This window comes from Macrobrachium rosenbergii, chromosome 44 (genome assembly GCF_040412425.1).
Source record: "Macrobrachium rosenbergii isolate ZJJX-2024 chromosome 44, ASM4041242v1, whole genome shotgun sequence".
Lineage (NCBI taxonomy): Eukaryota > Metazoa > Arthropoda > Malacostraca > Decapoda > Palaemonidae > Macrobrachium > Macrobrachium rosenbergii.
The window spans coordinates 23,130,504-23,148,124 of NC_089784.1; the positions used below are offsets into that span (position 1 = coordinate 23,130,504).

General features: G+C 31.1%; 1 long non-coding RNA gene across 3 annotated transcripts in view; it reads left to right on the forward strand.

Annotated features, from left to right (window-relative positions):
• LOC136829144 (uncharacterized) overlaps nucleotides 1-17,583 on the forward strand; it is a 25,782-nt gene extending 8,199 nt beyond the window's left edge. The window contains exons 1-5 of one of the 3 annotated variants that reach the window (XR_010850319.1): nucleotides 4,993-5,123; nucleotides 11,500-11,648; nucleotides 16,192-16,381; nucleotides 16,876-17,279; nucleotides 17,446-17,583. This is a non-coding gene — a long non-coding RNA (uncharacterized lncRNA). Of the gene's footprint in view, nucleotides 1-4,992; nucleotides 5,124-11,323; nucleotides 11,374-11,499; nucleotides 11,649-16,191; nucleotides 16,382-16,875; nucleotides 17,280-17,445 lie in introns of those variants that run through there. The other 2 variants (XR_010850318.1, XR_010850317.1) reach the window with 2 other exon arrangements.
• The last annotated feature ends 38 nt before the right edge of the window (nucleotides 17,584-17,621 follow it).

The window sequence follows — 17,621 nt, forward strand, 5'->3', positions numbered from 1 at the left end:
GTACAACATATTGATTTTGCCTTCCTAGCTATTGCCAAAAGAAAGGTTGAATGCATCCTCATAAAAGTTTCAAATATTGTAAAATCCCTTCATAATTGGGCATTAATTTCCTAATTTCAATAAGTGACATTAACTATTAAGTAAATAATTTATATATTTTAATTTATAGAGCAAGGAATAATAGAAAAAATAGCTTTTTCTTCGATATTAATGACAGCCAAATGACAATGTTGTCAATATTCGCCAATAGATGGTGATGATAAAGTTTTTAAGTTCTAGAAAATGTAAATGTGTACTTTTAGTGGCTTATATATATATATATATATATATATATATATATATATATATATATATATATATATATATATATATGTATATATATATATATATATGTATGTATATATATATATATATATATATATATATATATATATATATATATATATATATATATATATATATATATATATATATATATATATATATATTTATATGTATATATATATATATATATATATATATATATATATATATATATAACTATAGAGGCAAAAGGAAGGAGACTGTTATTTTTTTAAACCTAGCAGTTATATTTTTATCAGGGTAGAGATTCCCTACATTACCAGGGGCGTACGAAATGTTGACTCCGCCTTCCTAGCTATTGCCAAAAATAAGGTTGAATTTATACTCATAAAAGTCTCAATTATCGTAAAATCCCTTCATAATTGGGCACTAATTTTATAAATTCCTTAAAAAACAATAACTAGTAAGTAAATAATTTATAAAATTTAATTTATAGAGCAAGCAATAATAGAAAAAGAATAGCTTTTTCTTAGATATTTAAGAAAGCAGAATGACAATGCTGTCAATATTTGTCAATAGATGGCGATAGCAAAGTTTTTTTAAGTTTTAGAACATGTGAATGTGTACCTTTAATGGCTTATATATATATATATATATATATATATATATGAGATTAAAAGGAGGGTGTGTGTTATTTTTAATACCTGTTGGTTATATTTTTATCAGGGTAGAGATTCCCTTCATTACCAGGGGCGTACGACATACTGACTCTGCCTTCCTAGCTATTGCCAAAAGTAAGTTGAATGTATCCTTATAAAAGTCTCAGTTATCATAAAATCCCTTCGTAATTGGGCATTAATTTTACAATTTCAATAATTGACATTAACTGTTAAATAAATAATTTGTAAATTTTAATTTATAGAGCAAGCAATAATAGAAAAAGAAAAGCTTTTTCTTTGACATTTATTAAAGCAGAATGACAGTGCTGTCAATATTCGCCAATAGATGGCGATAGCAAAGTTTTTTAAGTTTTAGAAAAGGTAAATGTGTACTTTCAATTATTTTATAGATATATATATATATATATATATATATATATATATATATATATATATATATATATATATATATAAAACATATAAGAGGAAAAAGGAAGGCTAGTGTTATTTTTTTAAACCTGGCGGTTATATTTTTATCAGGGTAGAGATTCCCTCTATTACCAGGGGCGTACGGAATGTTGACTCCGCCTTCCTAGGTATTGCCAAAAATAACATTGAATATATCCTTATAAAAGTCTCAATCATCGTAAAATCCCTTCATAATTTAGCATTAATTTTATAAATTCAATAAGTAACATTAACTAATAAGTAAATAATTTATATATTTAAATTTATAGAGCAAGCAATAAAAGAAAAAGAATAGCATTTTCTTAGACATTAAAGAAAGTAGAATGACAATGCTATCAATATTTGCCAATAGATGGCGAGAGCAAATTTTTTTTAAGTTTTAGAAAATGTAAATGCGTACTTTTAATGGCTTATATATATATATATATATATATATATATATATATATATATATATATATATATATATATATATATATATATATATATATATATATATATATATATATATATATATATATAAAAACATATGAGAGAAAAGGGAAGGAGAGTGTTAATTTTTTAAACCTGTTGGTTATATTTTTATCAGGGTAGAGATTCCCTTCATTACCATGGGCGTACGATATATTGACTCCGCCTTCCTAGCTATTGCCAAAAGTAAGGTTGAATGTATCCTTATAAAAGTCTCAATTATCATAAAATCCCTTAACAATTGGGCATTAGTTTTATAATTTCATTAATTGACATTAACTATTAAGTAAATAATTTATATATTTTAATTTATAAAGCAAGCAATATTAGAAAAAGAATAGCCTTTTCTTCAATATTTAGGAAAGCCAAATGACAATGTTGTCAATATTCGCCAATAGATGGCGGTAACAAAGTTTTTTTAAGTTTTAGAAAATGTAAATGTGTATTTTTAATGGCTTATATATATATATATAAAACATATGAGAGGAAAAGGGAAGGAGAGTGTTATTCTTTTAAATCTAGCAGTTATATTTTTATTAGGGTAGAGATTCCCTCCATTACCAGGGGCGTACGTAATGTTGACTCCACCTTCCTAGCTATTGCCAAAAATAAGGTTGAATTTATCCTTATAAAAGTCTCAATTATCGTAAAATCCCTTCATAATTGGGCATTAATTTTAGAAATTCCTTAAAGAATATCAACTATTAAGTAAATAATTTATAAAATTCAATTTATAGAGCAAGCAATAAAAGAAAAAGAATAGCTTTTTCTTAGGTATTTATTAAAGCAGAATGACAGTGCCGTCAATATTCGCCAATAGATGGCGATAGCAAAGTTTTTTAAGTTTTAGAACATGTAAATATGTAGCTTTAATGGCTTATATATATATATATATATATATATATATATATATAAAACATATGAGATTAAAAGGGAGGGTGTGTGTTATTTTTTTAAACCTGGCAGTTATATTTTTATCAGGGTAGAGATTCCCTTCATTACCAGAGGCGTACGACATATTGACTCTGCCTTCCTAGCTATTGCCAAAAGTAAGGTTGAATGCATCCTATAAAAATCTCAATTATCATAAAATACCTTCATAAGTGGGCATTAATTTTACAATTTCAATAAGTGACATTAACTGTTAAGTAAATAATTTATAAATTTTAATTTATAGAGCAAGCAATAATAGAAAAAGAAAAGCTTTTTCTTTGACATTTATTAAAGCAGAATGACAATGCTGTCAATACTCGCCAATAGATGGCGATAGCAAAGTTTTTTTAAGTTTTAGAAATTATAAATGTGTACTTTTAATGGCTTTATATATATATATATATATATATATATATATATATATATATATATATATATATATATATATATATATATATATATATATATATATATATATATATATATATATATATATACAAGAGGAAAAAAAAGGAAGGCTAGTGTTATTTTTTAAACCTGGCGGTTATATTTTTATCAGGGTAGAGAATCCCTCCATTACCAGGGGCGTACGGAATGGTGACTCCGCCTTCCTAGCTATTGCCAAAAATAAGGTTGAATGTATCCTTATAAAAGTCTCGATTATCGTAAAATCCCTTCATAATTTGGCATTAATTTTATAAATTCCTTAAGTAAAATTAACTATTAAGTAAATAATTTATATATTTTAATTTATAGAGCAAGCAATAAAAGAAAAAGAATAGCTTTTTCTTGGACATTTAAGAAGGCAGAATTTCAATGCTGTCAATATTCGCCAATAGATGGCGATAGCGAAGTTTTTTTAATTTTTAGTAAATGTAAATGTGTACTTTTAATTGCTTATATATATATATATATATATATATATATATATATATATATATATATATATATATATATATATATATCATTTAAATTAAAAGGGAGGGAGTATGTTATTTTTTTAAACCTGTCGGTTATATTTTTATCAGGTTAGAGATTCCCTTCATTACCAGGGGCGTACGACATATTGACTCCGCCTTCCTAGCTATTGCTAAAAGTAGGGTTGAATGTATCCTTATAAAAGTCTCAATTATCGTAAAATCCCTTCATAACTGGCATTAATTTTATAATTTCAATAAGTAACATTAACTATTAAGTAAATAATTTATTTATTTTAATTTATATAGCAAGCAATTAGAAAAAGAATAGCCTTTCTTAGACATTTAGGAAAGCAGAATGACAATGTGCTGTTAATATTCGCCAATAGATGGCGAAAGCAAAGTTTTTTTGTTTTAGAAAATGAAAATATGTACTTTTATTGGCTTATATATATATATATATATATATATATATATATATATATATATATATATATGTATGTATAATGTTTATATTATTATAAATGTTTTTGGTTTATTATAAACTAATTACATTCCTTAATTACTCTATAATGAATTTTGTCAAAATCATTTTGATATCCAAGTTTTAATGGAAATGATCCTTTAGATGAGGAAAAGATTTATTTGTAAGGACGTAATCCTTAGAGTTTCCCAAATCCTGGTTACTTTTTGGTATTTGTTCAAATATTTTTGAGAATTAAGACCTTATCTAAGAGACTTTTACTAAGTTAACTTATAAGTCATCATTGCTTTAATTAAACAAAAAAAAAACCTTCATTATATTTTTAAGTATATGTATTACTTGGAGTTTTTCAAATCCTGTTCGTTCAGATGATTTTGGAAATTAAGACATTATCTCAGAGACTTATAAGTTAATTTTCATATATTTACACTTCTTAATCACTATTGCTTTAATTTTCAAGTGAAAGTTTCGTCATATACTTCGTAATTCATTTTTATAACGAATTTTTAAAGGTTAAATCATTTCCAAAAAGCACCATTCAGTTAATGACTAACTGTTGCTTCAATTTGCCACCAATGTGCCTCAGTTTCAGAGTGCCCCAGTTACAACTCTTTTGCCCTGCTCAAGTGACCTAAGATATATTTAAAACATCCTTTATTTATTTCAAATTGTGTGTGAATACAAAGCTGCCTAATTAAGTTGATATTTGTGGGAAAATAATTACATATATCCTGTTTGTTCCTTCCAGTATAGTTTTAGAAAATCATATGAATCCAGAATCCATTATGGCTGAAATGGAAGCTCCAGGCTACTCAGGGGAAGTTTGATGAATTTTGAATAGTGATAGTGTTTATGAACAGCTATTGACGTATGGTTTTAGTGTTGCAAGGTAAGATTGGTTCTATATTTTCCTGTTAGGATAATAGTAGAAATTATTTTTATGAGGTCTTAGCATTAGTAAAATGGATATTGATAGACCTAAGTGGTAGGCTACTGATAGTAATGTTATATATACCCAAAGGCTGTCTTATTTTTGGGGGAATTAGGAGAGAAGGACACTTTAGGAGACTATCCTTAGTCCTTAAATATTGTGGATTATTCACAGGAATTTTGAACAATTTTTTACCTACATGAACAAATTTATGGAATGCATGATGATAGATGTAAGGGGTAGGCTACTGAAGGTAATGTTATACCCACCCTAAGGGGGTGTCTTATTTTAGGGGAATTAGGGGAGAAGGACACTTTAAGGAGACTTTATCCTTAGCCCTTAAATGTTGTGGATTCACTAGCCTACGTGAATTTTGAAAGAATTTTTATGACCAACATTATCATATTTTCAGTGCATTAAATCTAAATTATGGTCTCAACTTTGGTATATATTAGCTCAACAGGTTACTTGCATACTAACAACATATATCAGTGATATGGGCAATTTTTTCTTTTAATCTTTGCTAAACTATTTAGGGAGACCCTAGAACCAGGTTTTTGGGTGTGGAAGCATAGCTTAGGACCATTAGCTGTTAATATAAGTGGTGGATATCACAAGTACAAGTAAAATAAACAGAAAACCTTAGTGGTTATGAAGGCAAAATGCCAGCATCAAATCGATCATAGCTTAACCCTCAGAGAGTTAACACCAACCTGACCTAACCTAGCCTAGAACATAGTGGCCTCTCATGCCTTGGTAGAAACATGGAACTTATTATTTCTTATGAGGGAGAAAGTATGGATTAGTGGAGTTATTTTACAAACCTTTCTTAGATTAACTGCTGCTTTAGCTGAGTCACTCAGAATTTTTGTGCGTTTTAGCCATCAATGTGACCATTTTTTGTTGGATCTTCATTTTGATTCAAATTCAGATAAGACTGTGTATTAGGATAGTTAATCCTCAGTGATGAAATTGGACAATTACAGTACAAAAAACCTGAAGGTGTTGACATAGGTGGTAATTTACAGTCTCCTATATTGACTTAAGTGGATGGAAGAGTTAGACTACAGCTTCAAATATGGCCACAAGAATAGAAAGTATACATTACTAAATATACTCATTGGTATGTAAGGTTTTGTTTGTTAAATGTGGTGGCAAATATTTATGAAGCTGTTTAGTATTTACTAATTTCAAATTTAGCCTCAGAGCCACTTAGACATCCTGGGTTCTGGTCTAATGTTTAGATTGATCAAACTATGACTAGGTAGGCCAACCTGTAGCATTAAATTCGTGTGGAGTAACATAACAGCAAGGTTAATTTATCCCAACATTCATGGTATTTTTAAGAATTAGGTTAGTATAATTTTGCGTTTTTCATTATATTCTGAGCTTTAAGGACAGTTTATTTACCAAATATAGTAGTGAGTGACACTTTTGAAATTTTAACAAACAATTTTCAATGAATTTCAGTGCTCTGGACACCACTAAGACAGTTTTTACTGTTGCTAAAAATACATTGAATTTTTTTTATTTTTTAAGACAAAAATTTTAGGATTTTAAGGTGGATACTTTTATTACTGTAATTTGACTTACAAATAGAGCATGTACCAGGGAGGGATAATATAATTCCAGATGTCTTGTCTCGTTCATTCGAGGTGTGAACACTAGTTTTCATTTTTTTTATTTTTAATATGGAATTTTTTTTTCAAGATTTCCATTTATTGATATAATTTTGTAGTGTAACAAAATTTATTTTTCTTAATTAATATCTTTAATTTAAAGAAAATACATTTATTTATTCTTTGTTGTTGGTGGGGAGGTATAATGAAATTAACGTAAATACATTTCTTGCATATCCATTTATTTAATGTAAGTACATTTATTATTAGTTTTGTCTGTTTTGTTAATTTTATTTTTGTTTGTCACTTGACTCTTAAAAGCTGGACTTTGGGCTTTTCCACCTTCCCTCGACGGTTGTTTTGCGTTAATAGATACATCACCCATGTAAGAAAGTTTGTTTCCATGGTTGTTGGTGATGGTCTGGCCGTTTGTCGTCCACTGCCGACTCCACCCGAAAGTGACGTGGAGATTTTGGATGTCGCCTCCAGTTTCAGCGTACAACGTTCCCGCTTTAGAGGATGTTTTAGCATCTTTTGCTTCTGGAGGCAGATACTGCAGATTTACGTCTGTGACACTCTTGTGACCCCCTCTGCTTCTTTAGAGACGCCTACTGGTGGTGCAAACTACTTTGCCACCCTATGAGCTATGTGCTGTGTCGGCAGCTACATTTATTAACTCTGGTCATAGGTGGCACCCCACTTATGCCAAGCATTACTCTTGGGCACTGCCGGGAGTCTTGTGTGGTGTTGCTACACCTTTCATCTGCCTTCGCCTTCAGCCTGCTAACATCCTGGGATCATTACAGTGCCGTATTGAGTGTGGACTGGATTCGAGGACGACGTTCCACTGTAGCACTCCAGTTGCTTATTTTTGTGGAGGGACAATTTATCGGCAGCCTTATTTTTGTATTCGTATATATATATATATATATATATATATATATATATATATATATATATATATATATATATATATATATATATATATATATATACATATATATATATATATATATATATATATATATATATATATATATATATATATATATATATATATATATATATATATATATATATCTTCGGTTATGGATTAGCATGTTTAAAGTATGTATTGTAATTGTATTTGTTAATAGTTTTATTAAGTTTAAGGTTATTTTCTATTCTGATTCACCTTCTATCGTGTGCTACATTAATTTATCCCCAAGTGCAACGGTTGTTTTTTTACCTTCTACTTATTCCTGACCCTTTATCTTGAGTAAAAGTTAACTAGGCAGGTGGTGGTTGAGTTTCTGTAATGTTTCGCACGTGTGCCTTTTCCTCCCTGGTTCCAGTATTCAAGGGGTATTTTTGTGGTTTAAGTTGAGGTATTGTAATAAGTGTTTGGTTAATTCGCGTAGCGTGTTCTTGACCTCCTCCTTTTTTGAGATTTCCACCCTGAATTGTTCATTTTCTGGCAGAGTCCTACCGAGTACCATGCTGGTACGAGCTAATAATCGGGAAAAAAGAACCTGAACGTACCAAGAACCCCATTAAGACCTGTAATTTACAATGTAATGTTTGTGTATATATATATATATATATATATATATATATATATATATATATATATATATATATATATATATATATATATATATATATTATATATATTTCTCGTGGATTATAGGCTACAGTATATTATTGATATTGTATATGCATTCATACATGAATATACACACCCAGATATGTTATATAAATATAATATATATGTATACAATATATATATACATATATATGTATAATATATTATATATATACACATACATAAAGTATATTGTCAGTATGCTGCTATTAGTTTCATTTAGATAAATATTTTAATTTTGTATTTTAAATTTTTTTAAAATATTGTATTCAGGTATTCAAAATTAGCTCGTTTTTCGTCCTCACCGGTGGTTCGCATGTTAAGCATTTTTGGATCCACCTTACCCTGCAGTTGCAAGGATTTTAGCTGCCCTTTATCATTTGGCACCACTGATCCAGTATCACTGTCAGTGGTACCTCTCTTGTCCACGGTGAAATAATTATTCATTAGTTAATAATGTGCGATTACGGCCTCTTGTCCACTGCTGACATATTACGTGGACCCATTATTTATCTGCCCGAGTGGATCCTGCGACACCCCGCCTGCGGGAGATTCTTCCCTGACATTTGGGAGGAATTAATTAACCACTGAGGAGTTATTAGTTTATTGAATTTAGTGTGTAACATAGTAGGGTATTTTATCTTTTGGCTTTCCCCCTCCTTTCTGGACCCTCATCCCTTTTTTTGGTATAAGTTTGTTGAGGTCTGTCTTTAATTGTGTAAGTGTGGTTTATAATTAAGGGTGTGTGGTTTTCATTCATTTTGTGTATTATTGAGGTTCAGGTGTTACTTCTGTCTGTGACTTATGTATTAAATTTAATCATTTTTAGCAGTGTTTATTTTGCCCCCTGAATTGATCTTGCACACAGTTTAATTAGTGGTATGATTCCACCCATTGTGGACTTTCTATCTGGTTTGTGAATACATTATTTAGGAATTGGAACTGTTTATAGTGTAGTGAGAAGTGTCCATTACAATATATATATATATATATATATATATATATATATATATATATATATATATATATATGTGTGTGTGTGTGTGTGTGTGTGTGTGTGTGTGTGTGTGTGTGTGTAATTCATTTCTTGTGAATCATACAGTATATTACTGATATTGTATATGCATACAACGTGAATATACACACACAAATATATTTTTATATAAATATATATAATATATACAGTATATATTATATATATTATATATGTATAATATATAATACATATGTATATATATTATATACTTAAAGTATATTATTTGTGTGTGTATAGTCACGTTGTATGTATATACAATATCAGTAATAAACTGTGTGATACACGAGAATGAATTATATATATATACACACACACACACATATATATATATATATATATATATATATATATATATATATATATATATATGTGTGTGTGTGTGTGTGTGTGTGTGTGTGTGTGATATATATATATATATATATATATATATATATATATATATATATATATATATATATATATATATATATATATATATATATATATATATATATATATATATATATATATATATATATATATATCACACCTTCCTGTTTACCTACTTAACCAGGACAGACTACCTCCTGTCAACAGTCCTGTTCTTCCTCCATCTGTCATCCTGTCAAAATTCCCTCCTGGCCCCAAAACCACTAAAAAAGCGAACCCCCCCCCCCACAAAACTTATTTTGATAATTTGTGGAGGACCAGTTACTGATTTATCTGAGAAATTCGGCAACCCCTTTCCCACTTGCTTCGAGAGAGAGAGAAAGAGAGAGAGAGAGAGAGAGAGAGAGAGATGGTCCAATAGTGGGGGAAAGAGGTGACATATGAGATGGGAAGGAACAGAGAGAGAGAGGGGTAGGGGAAAGGAAACGAGAGAGAGAGAAATGGTCCAATAGTGGGAGAGAGAGATGACATATGAGAGGAAAAGGGGCCGAGAGAGAGTTATTTTTTAAACCTGGCGGTTATATTTTTATCAGAGTAGAGATTTGCCGCCAAGAGGCGTACGAAATACTGACTCCGCCTTCCTAGCTATTGCCAAAAACAAGTTTGAGTATATCCTCATAAAACTCTCAATTTAAGTGCAATCCCTTCATAATTTGGCATTAATTTTATGATATATATATATATATTTATAACTATTCAACTAAAGAATTCATATATTGTAATTTATAGAGTAAGTTATAATAGAAAAAGAATAGTGTTTTCTTAGACAATTAAGTGCGAAGACTGACAATACTGTCAATATTTGCCATTAGATGGCGATAGCTTAGTTTTTTTAAGGTTTCGAAAATGCAAACACCTTACTTTTAATGGCTTGTATATATTACGTTTAAGGCTTATTATAAGCTTCCTTACATAATTACATTCTTTAATGTAATTTTGTCAATCATTTTAATATCCCGTTTTAATGGGAATTATCTTTTAGATAAGAAAAGCATTTATTTGTGAGTACGTATTCCTTAGAGTTTCCCAAATCCTGGTTACTTTTCAGTATTGGTTCAAATATTTTTGAGAATTAGACATTATCTAAGAGACTTTTAAGTTAACTTGGGCAGATTTGTACTTGTCAGCCATCATTGCTTTAACTTAACAACAACCTTTTCATTATATTTATAAGTATATGTATTACTTGGAGTTTTCCAAATCCTGGTTACTTTTTAGTGTTGGTTCACATGACTTCGGAAATCAAGACATTATCTGAGAGACTTATAAGTTAATTTTCACATATTTGTATTTATTAATCATTGTTGCTTTAATTTTAAAGTGAAATTTTCGTTATACACTTCGTAATTCCATTTTATAACAAAATTTTAAAGGTTTAATCATTTCCAAAAAGCACCGTTCAGTTACTGACTTACTGTTTCTTCAAGTTGCCACCAGAGTCTCTCAGTATCAGAGTGTCCCAGTCATAACTCTGTCTTTTTCCCTGCTCAAGTGATCTAAGTTATTATCAAACTTTATTTAAAACATCATTCATTTGTTTCAAATTGTGTGTGAATACAAAGCTGCCTAATTAAGTTGATATTTATGTGGGAAAATAATTACATACATCCTGTTTGTTCCTTCCAGGATAGTTTTAGAAAATCAATATGAATCCAGAATCCATGATGGCTGACATGGTGCCTCCAGGCTACTCTGGAGCAGAAGTTTGAAGACGTTTTGAATAGTGGTAGTGTTTATAAACAGCTGTTGACTTATCATGGCTTTATTGTTTCAAGGTAAGACTGGTTTTATGTTTTCCTGTTAGGATAATGGTGGAAATTGTTTTTGAGGTTTTAGAATTAGTGAAATGGATGGTGACAGACCTAAGTGGTAGGCTACTGATAGTAATGTTATATCCACCCAAAAGGCTGTCTTATTTTGGTGGGAATTGGGAGGGAAGGACACTTTAGGAGACTATCCTTAAATCCTTAAATGTTGTGGATTATTCACATGAATTTTGAACAATATTTTTTTACCTAAATGAACAAATTTGTGGAATGGATGGTGATAGGTGTAAGGGTTAGGCTTCTGATGGTAATGTTATATCCACCCTAAGGGGGTGTCTTATTTTGGGAGAATTGGGAAAGGACGACACTTTGGGAGACTTTGTCCTTAGCCCTGAAATGTTGTGGATTCATTAGCCTACGTGAATTTTGAAAGAATTTTTATGACCAACATAACTTTCAAGTGCATTGAATCTAAATTGTCATAATTTTTTTATATATTAGCTCAAATGATTACTTACTAACAACATATCTGTGATTTAGGCAATTTTTTGGTAGAACAATAGGGTAGCTCCGTGTCACCTACGGCGCTATAACTTTACTTTTTCTACAGTTTTTTGGTTGCTAATTATGAATTTACCTTTCATTTTTGGCACTCGAGTCTAATTAACCTGTAATTAACCCCCGAAGTCCATCCAACAAGGGGTTTCCATACGCGATCTTCACAAGACAGAGCACGGGTACGTCTGTTTCGAACAGTTCATATCCCGTCCGGCAAGTGTAATAACTTGTTAACGTATGGGTACCCAACCCCGCCGGCCCACTAATAAACATGGCGAAGGGACATTCCATTTGGCCGACGACAAACAGATGCACCGCCAGTATCAGAACCCCTAAAAGTGTAGAAAAAACCAGTTGAAAAGGTAAAAACAGGCACGGAGCTAATATACAGAATTACCAATTTTTTTCTTTTAATCTTTGCTAAACTATTAAGGGAGACCCTAGAACCAGGTTTTTGGGTGTGGAAACATATCTTAGGACCATTAGCTGTTAATATAAGTGGTGGATATCACAAGTACAGGTAAAACAAACAGAAAACCTTAATGGTTATGTAGGCAAAATGGCAGCATAAAATCAAACACAGCTTAACTCATAGAGAATTAATAGATATCAACCAGACCTAACCTAGCCTAGAACACAGTGGCCTCTCATGCCTTGGCAGAAACTTGGAACTTATTATTTTTTATGAGGAAGAAAGGATGGATAGTGGAGTTATTTTACAAACTTTTCTTAGATTAACTGCTGCTTTAGCTAACACGCTCAGAATTTTTGTGCCTTGTAGCCATCAATGTGGCCATTTTTTGTTGGATCTTCATTTTGTTTCAAATTCAGATAAGCCTGTGTATTAGGATACTTAATTCTCAGTGATGCAACTGGACAATTATAGTACAAAAAGACCTAAAGGAGTTGACATAGGGTGGTAATTTACTGTCTCCTGTATTGACTTCAGTAGATGGAAGAGTTGGACTGCAGCTTCAAGTATGGCTACAAGAATAGAAAGTATCCATTACAAAGTATACACAAATTGGTATTCAAGGCTTTGCTAGTTATTATATGTGGTGGCAAATATTTATGAAGCTGATTAGTATTTATTAATTTTAAATTTAGCCTCAGAATCACTTAGACATCCTGGGCTCTGGTCTAATGTTTAGATTGATCAAACTATGACTAGGCAGGCCAACCTGTAGTATTTAATTCGTATGGAGTAACATAACAGCCAGGTTAATTTAACCCCACCTTCAGGGTATTTTTAAGAATAAGGTTAGTATAATATTACTTTTTCAATATATTATGTACTTTAAGGACAATTTATTTACCAAATATAGTAGTGAGTGACACTTTTGAAATTTTAACATTTTTCACTGAATTTCAGTAGGCCTACTCTGGACACTACAAAGACTGCCCTTACTGTTGCTAAAATACACTGAAATTTTTATTTTGAAACCTGTCAGGTTTTCTTTAAGCCTTATGCACGTAAGGAAATCAGTGAGCTATTGGTATTTAATGTTAAGCTTGTAAGGTTGCTGATATCACGTATGATTTGCGATATGACTTGCAGAATTTTTCCTTAGACTTTATACTCTATAATAACTGTACTGCTTAAATATCTCTTTGAGTTACCCTGATGTAACAAATATTACTTTGTTATATAAAACCTATGTAAAGAAGTTTTGTCAGAAAAATTAAATTGTATTTTATATTATAATTACATAATTTTGTAACTAAATATGGTCGTAGACATGAATGGGAGTGTCTAATGAAAAACAAAATATTGTAAATTAGATTTTCGGGTTGTTGCAGTCTAAAAATCAAAATAATTTCTGCAGTAAATTAAGTTTATTTTGAGCACCTGCTGATATACCTTGAGAATTGTAGTTCCACCTAATTTATTACATCGTGTGTTATTGGTAAACTGGTTGTCTTTCACCAATAAGGATATCAGATATTTAAAGTTTCATTATATTTCAGGATTATTCCCCAATCTGATGATTCTGAATCCCGATACTTCAGCTGGAATATGTATTTACATCATAGTATAGAAGTTACTGTATGGAACATACACATTAAGTTTTGGAAATATAGCCAAGTGAATCTTCATTCAAAAGCTAAAGTTAAGACCAACCTCATCATTATTCATCGGAACTACCCTCTCTTGACCTAACGCCAACCTTTCAAAGATGTAAGATTGAGTCCCAGAGGACCACCAACCTTCACCCTCACAAGTTTTAGATAAGGGAAATTTTTGCTTATATATATTACATGCAACATCCCTAGGTTAGCTTAGCTTAGCTTAGGATGGTTACCCAAGGATAATTCAGACACAAATCACCTTATCCAGCTTAAGATTATTTTTGCTAGGTGAAAAGACCCTAGGATGTATCGTTAAGGATCCAGGGTTTGGTGAATCCCCCCTGAACTAGGCTAGGACAGGATATTGGATCCTTTAAGAGTTTAAGTAGGAAAGGATGTATTAGTCCACGGGTGGTTGGTGTTTTTGGCAAGGCCAACCTGATACAATCCTGGGTGTCCCAATTCAAGTTAGGTTATGCCGGGATAAATTGTAAGGGTTTCAGGTGAGATTGGTCTATATCCTGTTTATTGTCGGGATAAATTGTAAGGGTTTCAGGTGAGATTGATCTATATCCTGTTTATAAAGATATAAACACACGTTTCACTGACCATGAAAGTCTGTAGTCAGTTTCATAATTTTAGAATGTGATACAAAGGTAATATAACTCTCTAGGTCTATATCAAGTAAAATTGGTCTATATAACTCTCTGGTCTTCAACTGAATTTGGTCTATATAACCTGTTTATAAACAAGAAGTCACTGATATAACCAGAAGTTTCCTTGACCATAAAGGTCTATAGTCACTGTCAATTTCTTGAGAGTATGCTAAAATGTCCTATATTTGAATTTTTTTTGGAATATATTCTCATTTCTTCGAGTCGGTCATATCTGGAGCAGAGGCAAAAGCTTAATATCTAAGAGATTACAAAGTGCCAAGCGTAACACCCATTAATGCAAGCAATGACTTTAGAAGTAAACAGTGACAACTTGTAACAGGTACGCAAAGACTAGTAGTGTAAAAAGCTATTTTACTTTCATCTGTATAGAACTGTACGTTACAGAATACCTGTGGTAACTGTAAAGTGAATGTCTTCATTAAAATTCAGTAAGAAGCCTACTAAAAGTATACAATTGGTAGTGACTATATATAAATACAAAATTTTACCATAGCTCCATGTGAAATCGAGAGTGATAATAAAGATTTCTATTAGTTTTTGAACAGATTGAGTTGAAATATAGTTACCAGTCCCTAATCAAAGTGCCAAGCGTAACACCCATTAATGCAAGCAATGACTTTAGAAGTAAACAGTGACAACTTGTAACAGGTACGCAAAGACTAGTAGTGTAAAAGCTATTTTACTTTCATCTGTATAGAACTGTACGTTACAGAATACCTGTGGTAACTGTAAAGTGAATGTCTTCATTAAAATTCAGTAAGAAGCCTACTAAAAGTATACAATTGGTAGTGACTATATATAAATACAAAATTTTACCATAGCTCCATGTGAAATCGAGAGTGATAATAAAGATTTCTATTAGTTTTGAACAGATTGAGTTGAAATATAGTTAAGTCCTAATCAAAGTGCCAAGTAACACCCATTAATGCAAGCAATGACTTTAGAAGTAAACAGTGACAACTTGTAACAGGTACGCAAAGACTAGTAGTGTAAAAAGCTATTTTACTTTCATCTGTATAGAACTGTACGTTACAGAATACCTGTGGTAACTGTAAAGTGAATGTCTTCATTAAAATTCAGTAAGAAGCCTACTAAAAGTATACAATTGGTAGTGACTATATATAAATACAAAATTTTACCATAGCTCCATGTGAAATCGAGAGTGATAATAAAGATTTCTATTAGTTTTTGAACTGATTGAGTTGAAATATAGTTACCAGTCCCTAATCAAAGCTTTTTTCTTTCAGGTTTGCAAGTGAATGGGCATTATTGCTTTTAGAAACTTGTTTACAAACAAACAAAAAAAAGTTTAAGTGATAGATTTCGAGAGCTACGTAACCTGGAAAACTCAAGAATATTGTCGAAGAACTGTTTTGGTAAAAGCTGCATCTTCTACAAAACTACGGGCATATATATGATGACTTTCTTCATGTACAGGTGAGTTTAGATCTGTTTGGCAGGTTGTTCCAGAGGGAAAGGGCTCTAGTTCAAATAGAGTTCCAAGTAACTGGATATTTTTTGCAAGCAGTTTACAAAGAGGCTAATATTATAGTGAATATGGTTAAGATATATGCTCTTTGCATCGGCTAATAATAGTGGTCAAATAGGTTATGAAGTTTTAAATCTGAAATATTATATTTTATATGTATTTCATAGTTCATGGGGAGTATTGGATTTTTATTTCAAATTAAAGTAATTTTATGCACTTGCAGTATATTTTTGTTCTCCTTCTTGCAAAATTGATGAGAAATCTCGTAATTAGCATTTATTTTTTTTTGCTTCTTGCAAAATTAATGAGAAATCTCGTCATTAGCATGTATTAGATGGATAGCAGTCAAGATTAGAAATTTCTTTCAGTAATGGGACAAATTATTTTTATCTGTACTTCACTAACCATGTACAAGACCTGATGCACAATTCTTTTATTTCAGAATGCCTTGTAACAGCAAGATCCATGAGTTTAGATTACCTCGATGAGGCCCTACCACATTATCAAGGATCACAGAGGTATGGAAAGAGGTTGCCCCGAAGATTTCTTCAACCAACTGTGGAAAACCTCGATGAGGCCCTACCACATTATCAAGGATCACAGAGGTATGGAAAGAGGTTGGCCCAGAAGATTTCTTCAACCAACTGTGGAAAGATTACCCAGAGGATTTCTTCAACCAGTTGGATTGGCTGGATCATTGTCAACCAACCAGGCCAGTGACTATTGAAGGCAGCTTAAACACATGGAAGCAGGCAATGTTGGACACAACGTACACTTGCCATATTGTACGGGAGAGGATATGGTACTTACAGATTGTGCTCAGAGAGGCTTTATAACAAAACAAATGTGAGTGGTGTGTTTATTCAACTGGTAGGTTTCGTCACAAAACAAATGTGAGTGGTGTGTTTATTCAACTGGTAGGTTTCGTCACAATTTAGTTGAACAGTACTTTGTAAAGGAGCAAAGGAGCAATATATTGATAAAATAAATTTAAATGCCTTTTTCTCTGCAGGTTTTGCTGGTGCATGCTGGGGAAAATTGATATGCAATAGTACTAGACCACAAGCAAGGTATTGCAAAGTTTACTGCACAGCAGTAATGCAACCCTGGAATGGTATATATATATTGCAGAATGTCTGCACTCAGCAACCAGTCTTCAAGTTCGTGTGACAAGCATAAATTTTACAA